Raw genomic sequence first — 12,988 nt, 5'->3', positions numbered from 1 at the left:
GGGGCATGCGTTAGAAACTGGAAGGAGCGAGTGGCTATGGTGAAAAGGAAACTGGGCATGTGGGAGCGACGCTCCCTCTCCATTGCGGGTAAGAACCTGGTCATCAGGTGTGAGGTACTCTCGCTGTTGCTGTACGTGGCGCAGGTCTGGCCCATTCCACACTCCTGCGCGATGGCGATCACTCGAGCCATCTTCCGCTTTATCTGGAGGTCGAAAATGGATCGTGTCTGCAGGGACGCGATGTACAAGCCTCTAGATAAAGGGGGAAAAAACGTGCCCAACATCGCCCTCATACTGATGGCCACCTTTGTGTGCGGCTGCATCAAGCGGTGCGTAGACCCTCAGTACGCAAACACCAAGTGTCACTACGTGCTGAGGTTCTACCTGTCCCCGGTGTTGCGAAGGATGGGTCTGGCCACGCTGCCGCGGAACGCTCCAAGTAGTTGGACCGTGCCGTACCACCTGTCCCTGGTGGAAAAATTTATGCAGAAAAACACCTTTGACCACAAGTCCATCAGGCAGTGGTCAGCACGTAACGTCCTAGAGGCCCTGAGGGATAAGGAGAGGGTGGACCCTGTGGGATGGTTCCCCGAGCAGACTGTCAAAGTCATTTGGCAGAATGCCTCATCGCCAGAACTTTCCAACAAGCACCAAGACGTAGCTTGGCTGGTGGTGAGAAAGGCCCTCCCCGTCAGATCCTTCCTACACGCCAGGAGTCTCACCCCCTCTGCACGATGCCCTCGAGGTGGCTGTGGTGGGGAAGAGACCGTTGTTCACCTCCTTGTGGATTGTGCCTTTGCAAAGAAAGTCTGGAGAGAGATGCAGTGGTTGCTGTCGAGGTTCATCCCGAGCAGTTCTGTGACACAGGACTCTGTGCTCTACGGGCTGTTCCCAGGGACACACACCGAGACAAACATCAACTGCAGCTGGAGGATCATCAACTCGGTGAAAGACGCGCTTTGGTCTGCCCGAAACTTGTTGGTCTTCCAGCACAAAGATTTGTCCCCGACCGATTGTTGCGGACTGGCACAATCCAAAGTCCAGGACTACGTGCTGAGGGACGCACTAAAGCTTGGGGCAGCTGCCGCAAAGGCGCAATGGGGAAGGGTCGCTGTCTAAGACCTTTCTACCACAGCGCACCGAGAGACTGGGAACTGTTTAGAGCCCCTCGGGCTGTACAGATCAAAATGAAAGGCTGTAAATGACTGTAATATTGTTTGTACTGATGCACCTGGTGATACATTTTGTAAAAGTTTAACCTGGATTGTACCCTTGTAATGTTGTTTTTGAAATGGTTTTGAATGTGATTGAAGATTTTTATGAATAAAGTATATTTTTACAAAAAAAAAAAAAAAAAAAATCTGTTCTTATCAGTTTAATATCTGATACGTCCCTTATCTGGGGACCATATATTAAATTGATTTTTGGAGCAGGGAGATGGAATAGGGGCTTGCTCCGCCCACTCCACGCATCGACCCGGTATTGCAGTATCTCTGGGAATGGTGCACCACCCCTTTCCAGGGGATTTTCAATGCTAAAAATAGATTTCTTACAAACATCTGCTTTCTTTACTTTTCAACATGCACATCTTTCAAAACACAACTTTCTTTCTTTCTCATCGCTTCTCGGCCTCTTGGCTAACATCAAGTGTTGCAGGGGCGACACCATGGTCCTGCCATGGCAAGGTCGGGATGGAAGGGCGAAAACCAATCGCAATCCGAATTCATACCGTGGGTTACCTATCACCGTCCGAGTCACGGTGAACCACAGCGACGAAGGAGGATCACCTATGGATCGGGGCTTCTTCACCAGGAGGATCCTGTTGAAGGCGTGCGGCTTCCAAGCTACGGAGATCTTCACCCTGCACGACTCCCGCAAAGGTGGTTATTTTGACGTGACGTTCAAGCAAGTGGCAGACTGCGTCCGGCTCCTGAGGGTGTTCGAGGAGAAGAGAGACCTGCCGGAGATGAAGATCCTGACGGCGGAGCCGCACTTTTCTCTGCCGTTGCAACGGGAACGTGAGGTGATGGTGCATGTGTACAACCCCTTCGTCCCTGTCGCCGACGTGGTCACCTTCCTCACCAGGTACTTCGATAAGGTGGGGAGCGGCACCGAGATTCGAGACGACTTGGGGATCTGGACAGGCAAACGCCTGTTTAAGGTCACGCTAAAGACCGATGGTAAGGGAGCCATTTTCCACCCTCCTTCCAGTTTCGCAATCGGGGGAAACCGTGGCTACCTGGTCTACGCTGGGCAACCCAAGCATTGCCGCTCATGCGGCAAGGCTGGTCATGTGGCGGCCAACTGCAGCGCCTCCCTCTGCAAGATCTGCAAACAGGAAGGGCACCAGACAAAAGACTGCAAACAGGCCAAGTGCTGCAACCTGTGTGGCGAGGCAAGTCACCTCTACAGGACCTGCCCCAAACGCTGCCGTACTTACGCACAGGCAGCCAAAGCCGACCACGGGGAAGCAGAAGAAATGTTCCGTGTCACTCCAACCACCAAGGCCCCCAGGGAGCTCAACGGGACAAAGGAGGACACAGAGAGAGACAAGGTGGAGAAAGAGATTGAGGCAACAGAGAGCCAATCAACAGCACTACCCCCTGAACCTTCCAGTCCTCAGGACAGCGAATCAATGGAGGAGGAGGCAGCAGTGGAAAAGCAGCAGGGGGAGTGGCGGACGGTGAAGAACAAGAAAAGTAAGAGGGAGCGAAGAAGAAGCAAAGGCGTTTCCCAGAGAAGCGGCAAGAGGCGTCTCCCATCCGACACGGATGACAAGGGCAGCAGCTCTTCGGATGAGGAAGTGCCAGAGCGGCACCGACAGAAGAGGCGGCAAAGCTCCAGGGCGTTGGAGGACGAGACACCCGAGCTCCAGAAAATTGGAGACAACAAGGAGACCAACGCACCCCAACTTTGCCTGCAACCTGAGGAGGCCAGTGCACCACAGCCCCTGGAATCTGGGAGCAGTGAGGCAATCATCGCACCCCAGCTCCAGGAAGCCGGGAACAGCAACCCCCCAGAGGGGGTGAGTTTTGGAGAAGCTTCTCCAGCAAAGGTCATCTCAAAATCCGCTCACTACGTGAACCTCCAGATGCCACTGGAGCAGAACACGGCCAAGGAGATCTACCTCAGCCCATCCAAAGTGAAGGAATTTGAGCTCACTACGGGTATGAAGGAGCAGACTAAAGGTCTGGGACTCTCAGAGACAGTGGGTTTGGTAGGAGAATAAATGCTTTAATATGGGTTTAAAGATTGTATCCATAAATGTGCGTAGCATTAAATCTACTACGCGATGTGTTGCGACCTTGGACTACCTTGCCAAGGTCAAAGCTGACCTGTTGTTTCTGCAGGAGTGTGCGATACCGCACCTCAGCTCCTACAGGCAATGGTCACGATGGTGGTCCCACGGGCCATCGATCTGGTCGGGCGGAAACGACTCTCGTTCCTCCGGCCTGGGTATTCTGCTGCGGGGAGGCAACTTCACCGTCTCCGAGGTCAAGGAGGTGGTGGGCGGGCGACTCCTGGTAGCAGACGTAATGTACAAGAACGCTCCACTCCGGTTAATTAACGTGTACGGCCCGGCACAAGGGGCTGAGCGGCTGGAGGTTTTTCAGCAGCTCCCACTGCTGCTGGCGACCTCCAGGCCGGTCATTCTGGGCGGGGACTTCAACTGCATCATCGATGCGGCTGGACGATCCGGCAGGGCCGGAAGCAGATTGGACGCTACGTCCAGATCCCTGATGGAAACAGTTAAGGATGCCAAGCTGCACGACGTCTTCAGCAACCCTGCAGACGGAGCGCAGCGTAGATACACCTGGTCGCGGCCAGACGGGTCCATTCGTTCCAGGATAGACTTCCTGTTTGTGTCCCGTGCATTCACAGTCAGATCCACCGAGGTCAAGCCGGTGTTCTTCTCTGACCACTGCCTCCTACTGGCGGACTGCCACTTGGAGGAAGACCTGAGGGTGGGCAGGGGGGCATGGAAGCTAAATGTGCAACTGCTGACCCCAGAGAACATTGAGGAGCTCAAGAGGGATTACAAAGGTTGGAGAACCGTGAAACCCCTCTTTGAGTCCCTGACACACTGGTGGGAAGTGATCAAGGGAAGCATCAAGAGGTTTTTCATCCTCAAAGGCACCCAGAAAGCTAGAAAGGAACAGAGGGAAATGTCCCGACTCCAGGAAAAGATGCAGAATCTGCTCCGGCTGCAGTCGATGGGGGTGGATGTCAAGGAGGAGCTCCAAGAGGTGAAGGGCCAGCAAGCCTCGCACTTTGCCTCGGAGGCCTCCAAGATCATCTTCCGTTCCAGAGTCCGCTCCGTGGAGCAGGATGAGACGTGCTCACGTTTCTTCTTCCAAAAGGTACACAGAGAGCGCTCTGTGATCAGCAGCCTGAAGGAAGAAGACGGCTCAGTAAAGTCATCACGGTCCGACATTCTGAGGATCAGCAAATCCTTTTATGCCGGACTGTATGACGTGAAGCCCACGGACAGCACGGCCTCCCAGTCCTTCCTGTCCTCTATCACGGAGGTCCTAGACCACAGTACGCGGGAGAGCCTAGACAAACCGCTAACTCCTGACGAACTGACTAAGGCCCTCGAGTCCTTCGAGAAGAGTAAAACCCCCGGAAGCGACGGCCTGCCGGCGGAGTTGTATTCGGCTCTGTGGGACTTGATCGGCCCAGACCTGCTAGAAGTGTACGAGAGTATGCTCCTGGCCGGCAGCATGTCAGAATCCATGAGGAAAGGCATCATCACCCTCATCTACAAGCACAAGGGGGAAAGGGAGGAAATTAGGAATTGGCGACCCATTTCACTGTTGAATATGGACTATAAGATTCTGTCCAAGGTCATCGCCAACCGGGTCAAATCCGCTCTGGAATTGGTGATTCACCCTGACCAGACCTGCTCTGTGCCAGGCAGGAAGATCTCTGACAGCCTGGCGCTGCTCAGGGATACGATTGCCTATGTACAGGACAGGGGTGTGGATACCTGCCTCATCAGCTTGGATCAGGAGAAGGCCTTTGACAGAATATCGCACACCTACATGGGGGATGTGCTCTCCAAAATGGGCTTTGGGGAGGGAATTCGAAATTGGATCCAACTGCTCTACACTAACATCAGTAGCGCAGTCTCAATCAATGGGTGGGAAACAGATAGCTTTCCGATTAAATCTGGAGTCAGGCAGGGCTGCCCTCTCTCGCCTGTCCTTTTTGTGTGCTGCATAGAACCCTTTGCCGAGTCCATCAGGAAGGATCCGGGCATAAGAGGAGTGACGATCCCAGGCAGTGGAGGCACTCAGGTAAAAGCCTCCCTGTACATGGACGACGTCGCCGTCTTCTGCTCGGATCCGCTGTCGGTGCGCAGACTGATGCACGTCTGCGACCAGTTCGAACTGGCCTCGGGAGCCAAGGTAAATCGTGGGAAGAGCGAGGCCATGTTCTTTGGGAAGTGGGCTGACCGATCCTTTGTCCCCTTCACTGTCAGGGCTGACGGCCTGAAGGTGCTGGGGATATGGTTCGGAGGGACCGGGGCATGCGTTAGAAACTGGAAGGAGCGAGTGGCTATGGTGAAAAGGAAACTGGGCATGTGGGAGCGACGCTCCCTCTCCATTGCGGGTAAGAACCTGGTCATCAGGTGTGAGGTACTCTCGCTGTTGCTGTACGTGGCGCAGGTCTGGCCCATTCCACACTCCTGCGCGATGGCGATCACTCGAGCCATCTTCCGCTTTATCTGGAGGTCGAAAATGGATCGTGTCTGCAGGGACGCGATGTACAAGCCTCTAGATAAAGGGGGAAAAAACGTGCCCAACATCGCCCTCATACTGATGGCCACCTTTGTGTGCGGCTGCATCAAGCGGTGCGTAGACCCTCAGTACGCAAACACCAAGTGTCACTACGTGCTGAGGTTCTACCTGTCCCCGGTGTTGCGAAGGATGGGTCTGGCCACGCTGCCGCGGAACGCTCCAAGTAGTTGGACCGTGCCGTACCACCTGTCCCTGGTGGAAAAATTTATGCAGAGAAACACCTTTGACCACAAGTCCATCAGGCAGTGGTCAGCACGTAACGTCCTAGAGGCCCTGAGGGATAAGGAGAGGGTGGACCCTGTGGGATGGTTCCCCGAGCAGACTGTCAAAGTCATTTGGCAGAATGCCTCATCGCCAGAACTTTCCAACAAGCACCAAGACGTAGCTTGGCTGGTGGTGAGAAAGGCCCTCCCCGTCAGATCCTTCCTACACGCCAGGAGTCTCACCCCCTCTGCACGATGCCCTCGAGGTGGCTGTGGTGGGGAAGAGACCGTTGTTCACCTCCTTGTGGATTGTGCCTTTGCAAAGAAAGTCTGGAGAGAGATGCAGTGGTTGCTGTCGAGGTTCATCCCGAGCAGTTCTGTGACACAGGACTCTGTGCTCTACGGGCTGTTCCCAGGGACACACACCGAGACAAACATCGACTGCAGCTGGAGGATCATCAACTCGGTGAAAGAGGCGCTTTGGTCTGCCCGAAACTTGTTGGTCTTCCAGCACAAAGAGTTGTCCCCGACCGATTGTTGCGGACTGGCACAATCCAAAGTCCAGGACTACGTGCTGAGGGACGCACTAAAGCTTGGGGCAGCTGCCGCAAAGGCGCAATGGGGAAGGGTCGCTGTCTAAGACCTTTCTACCACAGCGCACCGAGAGACTGGGAACTGTTTAGAGCCCCTCGGGCTGTACAGATCAAAATGAAAGGCTGTAAATGATTGTAATATTGTTTGTACTGATGCACCTGGTGATACATTTTGTAAAAGTTTAACCTGGATTGTACCCTTGTAATGTTGTTTTTGAAATGGTTCTGAATGTGATTGAAGATTTTTTATGAATAAAGTATATTTTTACAAAAAAAAAAAAAAAATCTGTTCTTAGCCCCTCGGGCTGTACAGATCAAGATGAGGGGCTGTAAATGACTGTAGTATTGTTTGTGCTGATGCACCTGGTGATACATTTTGTAAGAGTTTGGCCTGGATTGTACCCTTGTAATGTTGTTTTTGAAATGGTTTTGAATGTGATTGAAGATTTTTATGAATAAAGTATATTTTTACAAAAAAAAAAAATCTGTTCTTATCAGTTTAATATCTGATACGTCCCTTATCTGGGGACCATATATTAAATTGATTTTTGGAGCAGGGAGATGGAATAGGGGCTTTCTCCGCCAACTCCACGCATCGACCCGGTATTGCAGTATCTCTGGGAATGGTGCACCACCCCTTTCCAGGGGATTTTCAATGCTAAAAATAGATTTCTTACAAACATCTGCTTTCTTTACTTTTCAACATGCACATCTTTCAAAACACAACTTTCTTTCTTTCTCATCGCTTCTCGGCCTTTTGGCTAACATCAAGTGTTGCAGGGGCGACACCATGGTCCTGCCAAGGCAAGGTCGGGATGGAAGGCCGATAACCAATCGCAATCCAAATCTATACCGTGGGTTACCTATCACCGTCCGAGTCACGGTGAACCACAGCGACGAAGGAGGATCACCTATGGATCGGGGCTTCTTCACCAGGAGGATCCTGTTGAAGGCGTGCGGCTTCCAAGCTACGGAGATCTTCACCCTGCACGACTCCCGCAAAGGTGGTTATTTTGACGTCACGTTCAAGCAAGTGGCAGACTGCGTCCGGCTCCTGAGGGTGTTCGAGGAGAAGAGAGACCTGCCGGAGATGAAGATCCTGACGGCGGAGCCGCACTTCTCTCTGCCGTTGCAACGGGAACGTGAGGTGATGGTGCATGTGTACAACCCCTTCGTCCCTGTCGCCGACGTGGTCACCTTCCTCACCAGGTACTTCGATAAGGTGGGGAGCGGCACCGAGATTCGAGACGACTTGGGGATCTGGACAGGCAAACGCCTGTTTAAGGTCACGCTAAAGACCGATGGTAAGGGAGCCATTTTCCACCCTCCTTCCAGTTTCGCTATCGGGGGAAACCGTGGCTACCTGGTCTACGCTGGGCAACCCAAGCATTGTCGCTCATGCGGCAAGGCTGGTCATGTGGCGGCCAACTGCAGCGCCTCCCTCTGCAAGATCTGCAAACAGGAAGGGCACCAGACAAAAGACTGCAAACAGGCCAAGTGCTGCAACCTGTGTGGCGAGGCAAGTCACCTCTACAGGACCTGCCCCAAACGCTGCCGTACTTACGCACAGGCAGCCAAAGCCGACCAGGGGGAAGCAGAAGAAATGTTCCGTGTCACTCCAACCACCAAGGCCCCCAGGGAGCTCAACGGGACAAAGGAGGACACAGAGAGAGACAAGGTGGAGAAAGAGATTGAGGCAACAGAGAGCCAATCAACAGCACTACCCCCTGAACCTTCCAGTCCTCAGGACAGCGAATCAATGGAGGAGGAGGCAGCAGTGGAAAAGCAGCAGGGGGAGTGGCGGACGGTGAAGAACAAGAAAAGTAAGAGGGAGCGAAGAAGAAGCAAAGGCGTTTCCCAGAGAAGCGGCAAGAGGCGTCTCCCATCCGACACGGATGACAAGGGCAGCAGCTCTTCGGATGAGGAAGTGCCAGAGCGGCACCGACAGAAGAGGCGGCAAAGCTCCAGGGCGTTGGAGGACGAGACACCCGAGCTCCAGAAAATTGGAGACAACAAGGAGACCAACGCACCCCAAGTTGGCCTGCAACCTGAGGAGGCCAGTGCACCACAGCCCCTGGAATCTGGGAGCAGTGAGGCAATCATCGCACCCCAGCTCCAGGAAGCCGGGAACAGCAACCCCCCAGAGGGGGTGAGTTTTGGAGAAGCTTCTCCAGCAAAGGTCATCTCAAAATCCGCTCACTACGTGAACCTCCAGATGCCACTGGAGCAGAACACGGCCAAGGAGATCTACCTCAGCCCATCCAAAGTGAAGGAATTTGAGCTCACTACGGGTATGAAGGAGCAGACTAAAGGTCTGGGACTCTCAGAGACAGTGGGTTTGGTAGGAGAATAAATGCTTTAATATGGGTTTAAAGATTGTATCCATAAATGTGCGTAGCATTAAATCTACTACGCGATGTGTTGCGACCTTGGACTACCTAGCCAAGGTCAAAGCTGACCTGTTGTTTCTGCAGGAGTGTGCGATACCGCACCTCAGCTCCTACAGGCAATGGTCACGATGGTGGTCCCACGGGCCATCGATCTGGTCGGGCGGAAACGACTCTCGTTCCTCCGGCCTGGGTATTCTGCTGCGGGGAGGCAACTTCACCGTCTCCGAGGTCAAGGAGGTGGTGGGCGGGCGACTCCTGGTAGCAGACGTAATGTACAAGAACGCTCCACTCCGGTTAATTAACGTGTACGGCCCGGCACAAGGGGCTGAGCGGCTGGAGGTTTTTCAGCAGCTCCCACTGCTGCTGGCGACCTCCAGGCCGGTCATTCTGGGCGGGGACTTCAACTGCATCATCGATGCGGCTGGACGATCCGGCAGGGCCGGAAGCAGATTGGACGCTACGTCCAGATCCCTGATGGAAACAGTTAAGGATGCCAAGCTGCACGACGTCTTCAGCAACCCTGCAGACGGAGCGCAGCGTAGATACACCTGGTCGCGGCCAGACGGGTCCATTCGTTCCAGGATAGACTTCCTGTTTGTGTCCCGTGCATTCACAGTCAGATCCACCGAGGTCAAGCCGGTGTTCTTCTCTGACCACTGCCTCCTACTGGCGGACTGCCACTTGGAGGAAGACCTGAGGGTGGGCAGGGGGGCATGGAAGCTAAATGTGCAACTGCTGACCCCAGAGAACATTGAGGAGCTCAAGAGGGATTACAAAGGTTGGAGAACCGTGAAACCCCTCTTTGAGTCCCTGACACACTGGTGGGAAGTGATCAAGGGAAGCATCAAGAGGTTTTTCATCCTCAAAGGCACCCAGAAAGCTAGAAAGGAACAGAGGGAAATGTCCCGACTCCAGGAAAAGATGCAGAATCTGCTCCGGCTGCAGTCGATGGGGGTCGATGTCAAGGAGGAGCTCCAAGAGGTGAAGGGCCAGCAAGCCTCGCACTTTGCCTCGGAGGCCTCCAAGATCATCTTCCGTTCCAGAGTCCGCTCCGTGGAGCAGGATGAGACGTGCTCACGTTTCTTCTTCCAAAAGGTACACAGAGAGCGCTCTGTGATCAGCAGCCTGAAGGAAGAAGACGGCTCAGTAAAGTCATCACGGTCCGACATTCTGAGGATCAGCAAATCCTTTTATGCCGGACTGTATGACGTGAAGCCCACGGACAGCACGGCCTCCCAGTCCTTCCTGTCCTCTATCACGGAGGTCCTAGACCACAGTACGCGGGAGAGCCTAGACAAACCGCTAACTCCTGACGAACTGACTAAGGCCCTCGAGTCCTTCGAGAAGAGTAAAACCCCCGGAAGCGACGGCCTGCCGGCGGAGTTGTATTCGGCTCTGTGGGACTTGATCGGCCCAGACCTGCTAGAAGTGTACGAGAGTATGCTCCTGGCCGGCAGCATGTCAGAATCCATGAGGAAAGGCATCATCACCCTCATCTACAAGCACAAGGGGGAAAGGGAGGAAATTAGAAATTGGCGACCCATTTCACTGTTGAATATGGACTATAAGATTCTGTCCAAGGTCATCGCCAACCGGGTCAAATCCGCTCTGGAATTGGTGATTCACCCTGACCAGACCTGCTCTGTGCCAGGCAGGAAGATCTCTGACAGCCTGGCGCTGCTCAGGGATACGATTGCCTATGTACAGGACAGGGGTGTGGATACCTGCCTCATCAGCTTGGATCAGGAGAAGGCCTTTGACAGAATATCGCACACCTACATGGGGGATGTGCTCTCCAAAATGGGCTTTGGGGAGGGAATTCGAAATTGGATCCAACTGCTCTACACTAACATCAGTAGCGCAGTCTCAATCAATGGGTGGGAAACAGATAGCTTTCCGATTAAATCTGGAGTCAGGCAGGGCTGCCCTCTCTCGCCTGTCCTTTTTGTGTGCTGCATAGAACCCTTTGCCGAGTCCATCAGGAAGGATCCGGGCATAAGAGGAGTGACGATCCCAGGCAGTGGAGGCACTCAGGTAAAAACCTCCCTGTACATGGACGACGTCGCCGTCTTCTGCTCGGATCCGCTGTCGGTGCGCAGACTGATGCACGTCTGCGACCAGTTCGAACTGGCCTCGGGAGCCAAGGTAAATCGTGGGAAGAGCGAGGCCATGTTCTTTGGGAACTGGGCTGACCGATCCTTTGTCCCCTTCACTGTCAGGGCTGACGGCCTGAAGGTGCTGGGGATATGGTTCGGAGGGACCGGGGCATGCGTTAGAAACTGGAAGGAGCGAGTGGCTATGGTGAAAAGGAAACTGGGCATGTGGGAGCGACGCTCCCTCTCCATTGCGGGTAAGAACCTGGTCATCAGGTGTGAGGTACTCTCGCTGTTGCTGTACGTGGCGCAGGTCTGGCCCATTCCACACTCCTGCGCGATGGCGATCACTCGAGCCATCTTCCGCTTTATCTGGAGGTCGAAAATGGATCGTGTCTGCAGGGACGCGATGTACAAGCCTCTAGATAAAGGGGGAAAAAACGTGCCCAACATCGCCCTCATACTGATGGCCACCTTTGTGTGCGGCTGCATCAAGCGGTGCGTAGACCCTCAGTACGCAAACACCAAGTGTCACTACGTGCTGAGGTTCTACCTGTCCCCGGTGTTGCGAAGGATGGGTCTGGCCACGCTGCCGCGGAACGCTCCAAGTAGTTGGACCGTGCCGTACCACCTGTCCCTGGTGGAAAAATTTATGCAGAAAAACACCTTTGACCACAAGTCCATCAGGCAGTGGTCAGCACGTAACGTCCTAGAGGCCCTGAGGGATAAGGAGAGGGTGGACCCTGTGGGATGGTTCCCCGAGCAGACTGTCAAAGTCATTTGGCAGAATGCCTCATCGCCAGAACTTTCCAACAAGCACCAAGACGTAGCTTGGCTGGTGGTGAGAAAGGCCCTCCCCGTCAGATCCTTCCTACACGCCAGGAGTCTCACCCCCTCTGCACGATGCCCTCGAGGTGGCTGTGGTGGGGAAGAGACCGTTGTTCACCTCCTTGTGGATTGTGCCTTTGCAAAGAAAGTCTGGAGAGAGATGCAGTGGTTGCTGTCGAGGTTCATCCCGAGCAGTTCTGTGACACAGGACTCTGTGCTCTACGGGCTGTTCCCAGGGACACACACCGAGACAAACATCGACTGCAGCTGGAGGATCATCAACTCGGTGAAAGAGGCGCTTTGGTCTGCCCGAAACTTGTTGGTCTTCCAGCACAAAGATTTGTCCCCGACCGATTGTTGCGGACTGGCACAATCCAAAGTCCAGGACTACGTGCTGAGGGACGCACTAAAGCTTGGGGCAGCTGCCGCAAAGGCGCAATGGGGAAGGGTCGCTGTCTAAGACCTTTCTACCACAGCGCACCGAGAGACTGGGAACTGTTTAGAGCCCCTCGGGCTGTACAGATCAAAATGAAAGGCTGTAAATGACTGTAATATTGTTTGTACTGATGCACCTGGTGATACATTTTGTAAAAGTTTAACCTGGATTGTACCCTTGTAATGTTGTTTTTCAAATGGTTTTGAATGTGATCGAAGATTTTTATGAATAAAGTATATTTTTACAAAAAAAAAAAAAAATCTGTTCTTATCAGTTTAATATCTGATACGTCCCTTATCTGGGGACCATATATTAAATTGATTTTTGGAGCAGGGAGATGGAATAGGGGCTTGCTCCGCCCACTCCACGCATCGACCCGGTATTGCAGTATCTCTGGGAATGGTGCACCACCCCTTTCCAGGGGATTTTCAATGCTAAAAATAGATTTCTTACAAACATCTGCTTTCTTTACTTTTCAACATGCACATCTTTCAAAACACAACTTTCTTTCTTTCTCATCGCTTCTCGGCCTTTTGGCTAACATCAAGTGTTGCAGGGGCGACACCATGGTCCTGCCAAGGCAAGGTCGGGATGGAAGGCCGATAACCAATCGCAATCCAAATCTATACCGTGGGTTACCT

The 12,988-nt window shown here is 53.4% G+C and overlaps 1 non-coding gene and 2 pseudogenes across 1 annotated transcript; all 3 read left to right on the top strand.

The window, feature by feature from the left end:
* The first annotated feature begins 1,330 nt into the window (after positions 1–1,330).
* On the top strand, positions 1,331–1,513 carry LOC144669666 (U2 spliceosomal RNA). The gene has a single exon (XR_013573714.1). It is a non-coding gene; the product is annotated as a U2 spliceosomal RNA (small nuclear RNA).
* A 5,549-nt stretch (positions 1,514–7,062) lies between these two features.
* On the top strand, positions 7,063–7,237 carry LOC144669815 (U2 spliceosomal RNA; annotated as a pseudogene).
* A 5,345-nt stretch (positions 7,238–12,582) lies between these two features.
* Positions 12,583–12,760, top strand: LOC144669646 (U2 spliceosomal RNA; annotated as a pseudogene).
* Positions 12,761–12,988: the final 228 nt, after the last annotated feature.

The sequence above is a fragment of the Cetorhinus maximus genome, chromosome 29 (genome assembly GCF_964194155.1).
Source record: "Cetorhinus maximus chromosome 29, sCetMax3.hap1.1, whole genome shotgun sequence".
NCBI lineage: Eukaryota > Metazoa > Chordata > Chondrichthyes > Lamniformes > Cetorhinidae > Cetorhinus > Cetorhinus maximus.
Note: the sequence above shows the minus strand (reverse complement) of the source record. Positions and strands in the feature narration are given on the sequence as shown.